The sequence below is a fragment of the Myodes glareolus genome, chromosome 3, assembly GCF_982192425.1.
Source record: "Myodes glareolus chromosome 3, mMyoGla1.1, whole genome shotgun sequence".
In the NCBI taxonomy this organism is placed as follows: Eukaryota; Metazoa; Chordata; class Mammalia; order Rodentia; family Cricetidae; genus Myodes; species Myodes glareolus.
In genome coordinates, this window is record NC_142028.1 from 33,211,751 (window position 1) to 33,220,239 (window position 8,489).

At 44.6% G+C, this 8,489-nt stretch overlaps 1 long non-coding RNA gene across 1 annotated transcript in view; it reads right to left on the bottom strand.

Annotated features, from left to right (window-relative positions):
• LOC125407083 (uncharacterized) overlaps positions 1–8,268 on the bottom strand; it is a 32,869-nt gene extending 24,601 nt beyond the window's left edge. Inside the window, exon 1 of the long non-coding RNA XR_015737462.1 lies at positions 7,832–8,268. This is a non-coding gene — a long non-coding RNA (uncharacterized LOC125407083). The remainder of the gene's footprint in view (positions 1–7,831) is intronic.
• Between the last annotated feature and the right edge of the window lie 221 nt (positions 8,269–8,489).

Consider the following 8,489-nt stretch of genomic DNA (forward strand, 5'->3'; position numbering starts at 1 on the left):
CATACAATCTCATAACTGTAATCCCCTGTAAAATCAAAATAAAAAAGCAGATCACATACTTCCAACATATAATGGCACAGGATATACATTACCGTTCCAAAATGTAGGGAAGGCAGCATAGTGAGAAAATACTGGACCAAAGCAAGACAGAAAACCAGCTGGCCAAACTCCAAACTCTGCATCTCCATGTCCGATGTCAAAACATTCTTCAGATCTCCAACTCCTTTTAGCTTTGTTGACTGTAACACACTTCTTTCCCTTGGGCTGGTTCCACTCTCTATCAGCAGCTCTCCTTGGCAGGTATCCCACAGCTCTGGCAGCTCTAACATCTTGAGGTCTCCAAGGCAATCCAGGCTTCAACTTCACAGCTTCATGCCATGGCATCTCTATAGGCTTCCATTCAGGGACACCCCTGACACATGCCTGGCCTCCCTCAGCACGTTTCTTTAATCATGAAGGCAAATTCCTTAGTCCTTTCCTTCTATCATTTATTCCAGAACCATGTGGCTGAAGCTGCCAAGTTCTGCTGTTTGCTGGGGCTGGAACATGGACCCCTTGTTCAATTATGGTTAGACGACCAGGCTGGCCTCAAACTCAGAGATCACCAGCCTCTGTCTCTGGAGTGCTGGGATTAAAAGCATGCACTGCCATACTTGGCTCTAAACTTTTCTTTAATTCCTTTTCACAAGTCAGAAATTTAGCCGGGTGGGATCTTGCCCTGAGGTCACCACTCCCTTTATTTCATGTCTTAATCTGTTTATTTCCTTGACCACGGGATTTAGTTCCATTCTACATTTTTTCTGATGCTCCTTTTTCATCCAGTTTTACATTTTATAATTTACTCTGATCAGCTTGCTCCTTTTTCTTATAAATCTTCATTAGAGTTAGTACTAATAACCACACGGCAGAATCTATGCTACGCTGTTTTGAAATTTCCTCTGCCAACTGAACTAATCTAAAAACTCTTCATTTTAGCTTCAGGCAGACTTTTAGGAAAAGGGAAAAAAGCAGCCACATTATTCACCAAAAAAATCACAAGAAGTATCTCTAGGCCAAATAATAACATTCTTTTCCTCTGAAATCTCTTGAGTCAGGCCCCCACAGTGATACGATCACACTCAACACCACTGTCTCCTGTGCTCCCACTAGTGTAGCCCAGTAAGCAGTGCTTAAAGCATTCCACTGCTTTTATAATTCATAGTCCCAAGGTCCATATTCCTTCAAATAAAAGCATGGTCAGACCTATCATAGCAATACGCCAGTCCTTGGTATCAACTTCTGTCTTAATTAGGGTTCCTATTGCTGTGAAGAGACGCCACGACCACGGAAATTCTTAAATGTTTAAAAAAATGTTTAAAAAAAAACATTTAATTGGGGTGGCTTATACTTTCAGAGGGTTAGTCCATTATCATCTAATAGCTGAGTATCCTGCATCTTGACTTGCAGGCAACAGGAAGTGGTCTATCCCATTGGGCATAGCTTGAGCATAGGAGACCTCAAAGCCCACTCCACAGTGATACACTTCCTCCAACAAGGCTCCAACAAAGCCACGCCTTCTTATAGTGTCATTCCCTTTGGGGGACATTTTCAATCAAACCACCACAGAGCACTTATTGCTCTTCCAGAGAACCTGAGTTCAATTCTCAGCAGCCACATGGCAATTCATAGCCATCTATAACTCCAGATCCAAGGGATCTGACACTCTCTTCTGGCCTTCATAATCACCAGACACAAAAGTAGTGCACAGACTTACATGGAGGAAAAATACCCATATACATAAATAGTAAAATAAAAATTTTAAAACAAAATATGTGTGTTTCAGTGACTTTGTATTTGTTTGTTTGTTTATGGGAAGGGGCTTGCACAGCATGATGTGCAATTGGAGGCCAGAGGACAACTTAGGGGACTCAGTTCTCTCCTATGTGGGGTCCAGGGATCAAGCTCAGGTTATCAGACTTGAAGGCATGTGCCTTTATCCACAGAACCGTATTACCAGTCCTGTTTTTAATTCAGATTCTATTAGGCTCTTATGTAGATATTGTGATGGTTTAAGTAAAATACTGCAGATCCCCGAGGGGCTGCAGTGGGCAGCGGGTCCCGAGACCACACCATAGGTTCCCAATGGGTCTGAGAGCAGCCAGCCCAAGGCAGGGATGGTGCGGTTCCCCGAGTGGCAGCAGTGGGCCATGAGTTCCAGGCAGGGAGTTGCATGGTGGGTGAGAGACCAAGACAAATAGGCACGCCATGCAGAGTGAAGTTGGATATTTACTTAATGAGTTATGGAAGAGAAGGGGAGAAGGGAGAAGAACAGAGAGAGAGAAAAAGAGAGAAACAGAGAGGGAAGAAGGGGAGAAGTGGGAAGAAGGGAGAGACAGAAGCTGCCTCAGAGAGAGAGAGAGAGAGAGAGAGAGAGAGAGAGAAAGAGAGGTGTAAAAGGAAAGGACTCAGGCTGGAAGCTGAAGAGCAGCTTGCCTTGGGTAGACAGGGGAGGGAGTGGGTGTGGCTTGTCTCTTAAAAGGACAGAGTAAACCACTACAGACCATTACAATGACCACTAAGAACTGCTTGTTTTAAGCTGTAACACAGAGTTAACTTAACCTGAATTTTCCTAATTGTATTAGTCAGGTTTCTCCAGAGTCACAGAACTTAAGAAATATATATATATATGGAAAAATATTGGGATGACTTATAGGCTGTAGTCCAGCTAACCCAACAATGGCTATCCTTGAATGAAGAGTCCAAGACTCTAGCAGTTGCTCAGTCCCACAGGGCTAGGGCCTCAGCTGGTCTTCTCTATCTGCTGGGATCCTGAAGAAGTGGACTCCAACGGCAGTGAAGGAATGGATGTGCTATCATGGCGAGGGCAAGAGGCAAAGAGCAAGAGCTTCCTTCTTCCCTGTTCTTATATAAACTTCCAGCAGAGGGTGTAGCCCAGATTAGAGTAGTCTTTCCTACCTCAAATGTCTGAACTAGAAGTGGATTCACTGCCTTTAAAATAAGCAGAAAATCTCTCACAGATGTGCCCTCCATTTCTGGATTGTAGTTCATTCAGATGTGGTCAAGTTGACAACCAAAAATAGCAATCATACTACTCTTTCTCTCTCCCCACACTTTAAGACTGAAGACACACACCAGCCACCATGACCAAAAACATCAGGTCATGAAAGGAAAAGAGATAGCACTCAACTCCTGGAAGATACCCACCTGGTTCCAGAAAAGACAAGAATATTCTTTCCCTCTCTAACCCGATTTCTCTCCCTCACTATTTCTGCCCTGCATCCGGAGACCCCTAAAATCCTGAAAGAAAGAAGCCGACCTGTCTGCAAAGCCCCCTCCATTCCATTCTTTGGTCACTGCATAAAGTCCTTCTTTCTCCCCACTCAACTCCAAGCTGTTGGTTTTCTGTGGCATGAGCTTTGGCAGCAGAGTCCAGTGAGTTCTAGGACCCTCCCCAGACTTCTCACCAAGATTCTCTCCCAACCTCATGACCTGATCCCCCTCCAATGCCCACCCTCACCACGCCTAGAGCCTTCACTGACAGTTCCCAATGTCCTTCCCCTGTATGCTGGACCCCTAGTCCCCCAAACCAGGTCACTTTCCCTGACATCCCAGCCCTCCAGATATGACTTTCCCACACTCTACTTCCCAAGCTAAGGAACCTACCCCTCAGCTGCCCTTTCCCCAACTCAGGCAATCTGGTGGCTAGTTTGTTAGGTCAATGTGACATAAGAGGGAATGTCAGCTGGTGAACTGCCTTCATTAGACTGGCCTGTAGACAAGTCTGTGTGGCATTTTCTTAATTAATGACAGGTGTGGGAGGTCCCAGCCCACTTTTGGTGATGCCACCCCAGGGTAGGTAGATGTACCTGGGTTTTATAAGAGAGCAAGCTGAGCTGGGGTATTGCCACACACCTTTAATAATTCATTATTAGCAATAAATATAGGCCGAAAGCAAGGTTCCTAACTATCAATAAAAGTGTTTAAAAGACTCACATTGGAAGACTTAGGAATTATTCCAGTGTTCTAAGTCATTATCACATGAAGTAGTAATCACACAGTCAATGTTGTCAATAAAGTTAAGGGGATGGGCAATTCATTTTTAAGGGTTGGGGTTTTTTTCTTTTTTTTTTTTTTTGTTGGGGGGGGATTGACCCAAGGTTCAGTTCCCACGTCTGGGTCTTCACTGTATCACTCTGAGAGACACAGGGGACATGGACGCTGGGCATGAGATCTATAGAAGTCCAGCTTTCGGATGCAATTCTGGTTTTTGCCCAAGACAGGTGCAGCAACTTAGAAGTGGATCTGAGGCTCATGCACCCTGTTCTTCTCAAACCAAAGAGCACAGCAAAGAAACAGAAATCGGGAACTCATCTCATCTCTCACGGGAAATATTTTTCCACTCCTGTACTTTAAAGTAGTGGTTTCAGACCTTCAGCATGGAAAATTACGATGTTGCTCATTCAAAGTTAATACATTAATATTTGACTAGTTTGCTACAAACAACTAACAGCTCTCAAAAACCTCTACTTTGGCTGGATGAGGTGGAATACATACTGGTTTAGCTACTCAGAAAGCTGAGGCAGGAAGATGCTGAGCACGGAGGCTCCAGGGTAGGTTATACATAATGGTCAGTTAGACACCTTTAATCCCAGCACTTAGGAGGCAGAAACAGGCAGATCTCTGTAAGTTTGAGGTCAGCCTGATCTACAGAGTGAGTTCCAGGACAGCCAGGACTGTTACACTGAGAAACCCTGTCTCAGGGAAAAAAAAAAATAGGACACTCTCTCAAAAAAAGTATTACATATACTAAAAACTACAATTTTTTATTTTATTTTATTTTTTTAAAGAGAGGGATAGGTTAGTGGGTAAAGTGTTTGTTGTAGAAGCACGACACCCTAATCTCTGATCCCCAACACCCATGTGAAAGATGTAATCCCAGCTCCAGAGCAGTGAGGATGCAGACAGGCAGTCCTAAGGCTCACTGGTCAGCCAGTCTAGCAGACTTGTGAGCCTCAGGTTCAGGGAAGAGATTCTGACTCAGAAGATAAGGCAATGAGGCTAGAGAGATGACTCTGGGGTCAAGAGCACGTAGTACTCTTGTAAAAGACCCAGGTTTGATTCCCAGCATCCACAGCAGGTGGCTCTCAGCTGCCTGTAACTCAGCTCCAGGGAATCTAAAGCCCCTGGCCTCTTGGCGCAACTACACTCGTGTGCACAGACACAGACACACATTAAGAAATAAAAATGAAATATTTTTTTAAAGATGAAAATATTCAAAATCTACCCATGGCCTCATAGTCATACACACAGCCAAGCACATTCCAAACACGCATGCATACACTACACTACACACACACACACACACACACACACACACACAAGAGAAAGAAGAAAGGAGCTAGGTATGGTTGTACACACAGGAAACAATCCCAGCATTTGGAGTAGAGGTGGCAGGATCAGGAGTCACCTTCAGCTACACAGCAAGTTCAAAGAGAAGGTGGGGTTTTTGAGACCCTGTCTCAAATACAAGATCAGTCAAACAAACATGTTAAGCCAGGAACACACCTGCAATCCCAGCATTCAAGAGGCAGGGGCCTTATGTAAGAGGATGACTTTAAATCTGATCCTCCTGCCTCCTCCCACCCAAGTGCTCCATTACAGCTGAGCACACTGGGCCCCACTGCTACAAAGCTGAATTCACACGCACACACACACACACACACACACACACACACACAGAGTTTACTAAATTTCAACTTCTTCAACAGGTCCTTTTAGTTTAGTAACTGTAGCTTTGAGAAGTCTGCGACTCACTTTGGTGGTCTAATTAGAGAACACAGCACTGCTCCCTTTGCTTCTTGTAAAGCAGAATAACAAATGACTCCAAAATATTGTTAAGTTTTGGTTTGGGTTGGGTTTTTGCTTGTTTGTTTGTCACAAAAACTTATAGTCAAATCCTGATGGCACTTGTATTCAGACTGCAGATGGTCTCAAATTAATGAACAAATTAATTTGACGGACAAGTTTCTAGAAATGATGAAATTGAAGAGCGGGCAAGATGACTCCGTGGGTAAGGGTAGCTGGCACCGAGTCTTCTGACCTGAGTTCAATCCCCAAAACACACATGGTGGAAGGAGAGATCCAGCTCCTGCAAGCTGCCCTCTAACTTCACGTCTGTTGCACTCCACACACAAAAGTAGATAAATAAAATATAACCAGCAAAAATGAACAAATATAGACATTTGTTACCACCTCTCTTTCCCTGTGTGTGCGCATGTGTGCGCGCGCACGCACATGAAAACACATATGTTTGAGTTAGGGTTTCACATGACAGCACAAGCTGACCTGAAACTCACTATGCAGTCCATGCTGGTCCTGGCCTTCTAGGCATGAGCCACCAGGACTGGCACTTCGTTGCAGTTTCTATACAGACAGGAGTTTTAAACCATCATATTTATGGTCCTTCAACTTGAACTAAGTAGTACTCCATTCCAGATACTGCCTCTCTTCAGAATTAATTTATTCTGAAGATTATATGTAGATGAAGAAGTCTGGGGAAATACTTTGGAAGGAGAGACACTGGTCTAAAATAAAAAATGTTTTCCATAGCCGGCAGTGGTGGTGCAGGCCTTTAATCCCAGCACTCAGGAGGCAGAGGCAGGATGATCTCTGTGAATTCGAGGCTAGTCTGGTCTACAAAGTAAATTCCAGGACAGCCAGGGCTGTTACATAGAGAAACCCTGTCTTGAAAAACAAATAAACAACAACAACAAAAAAGAAAACTTTTTCACAAATTATATTCTACTCTAAAATCCGGGTGTGGGCTTAGTTGTAGCTCAGCAGCAGAGCGCAAGCGTGGGACACTAGCTCAGCCCCCAGCACACCTCCCTCGCCTACATCTGGGCATGGGTCATCTTCATTTGGCACAGGAAATCTGTGACTGTGGTTGATGACTGTCTTGTGCAATCGTTTGTTTGTTGCTGTTCGGCACTATGAATTAAGCTTGGGTCCTTGAACATGCTAAACCTTCCCACCCACTAATGAGCTGTACCCCAAATCCAAAGCAGTTTTCTTAGAATGAGAGAGAGTTAGTGATAGAAAAGTGGTTTTGTTGTCATTGTTTTGTTTTGTTATTTTGACACAGGGTCTCACTATAATCCTAGCTTGCTTCAAACACATGATGTAAACCAGGCTGGCCTGAAATTCACAGAGATGCCCCTGCCTCAGCCTCCCAGGTGCTTAGATTAAAGGTGTGTGCCACCACTGTCAGGCTTGGTGTGTGTTTTTAAAGAAAAATGAGTTTTAAATGTTTGTAAACCATAGAGGTTATTGGTGCATACGTGGCATGCACAAGGCTCTGGGATTAATTCCCGGCACCAGAAGAAAACTAAAGAAAACAGGAAGAGAAGAAAGCAGAGAAAGAAAGTGAGGGTGGACTGTGCCCTCTTAGCTGTTCCTTCCAGGGTGGCCCAGTGCCTGTGCTTATCCGGCTGTTCCCAAGGGACTCCGTTTTACAAGTCACTTGTGGTTTCACTCTGAGCGCAAAATGCGGAAGCCGAATGATCCTGTATCTTGTTTGTGCATATTGAAACCACAAGCTATCCAGTACCATGGGGCACAGACTGATAAATATCTTATGTCTGCAAGTAAGAGGCACCACGGGTACACAGTAGTGTAGCTTGGCAAATTAAAATCATATCAGAAAAAAACAGGTCTTGCACACCAGGCCAGTGAAGAGTGTAATGCCCTCACTTGAACCCCAAGGGGATGGTTACCTAACGACCACAGATCCGTCATCCACCACTCGGTGTGTAAAGGGCAGCAAACTCACCACTGTCTTTGGAACTTCAGCTCATGTATGATGTGGCCCACCCACGTTGTTCCTCTACACCCGTCTGGACCTCTGGTCCTTGCTATTGAGACTCAGCATGTGCCAATGCTCTCAGCAGCTTTCCAGATGAGCTGGTTAGCATCTTATCTGACGACTGGCAGTTGTTAGCTAGTCAGGCATCAGCAGGCTTGGAGATCATTAAGAATGGATTCCCTCCCTCACATTCAGCTCCAGGCCCAGCCCCGGTCTCCCTGGCAACACACAAGTTTTTTGAGGAAGGAGGAAGGATCATAATCACTGAAAATGCCATGGTTATTCATCAGTGACTCCCTTTACAGATGGCTTGGTCAGTGACAGATAGTTCCTTTTGATAAAAACAGCCGGGGTTTCCCTTGACCAGGCAAGGCCAAAGATCACCCATGTTAAAAGAGAAAGCTGTGTTTTATAGACGCAAAAGTGCAGTCTAAAGTCAGGTCAAGGGAGGTCTTGCTAACCCAGAGAAATAGCTGCTCCCTTTTAACGAGCTGTGTACTTAGACACCCCAAAGCCCTCCCTCCGTAGCTTACAGACCCTCCCTGCTAATCTGCAATAGCTTTTCTTTTCTCTCTCCACCCCACCCCACAATATCCGCCTGAACACACCCCTTCATTACGAAGTA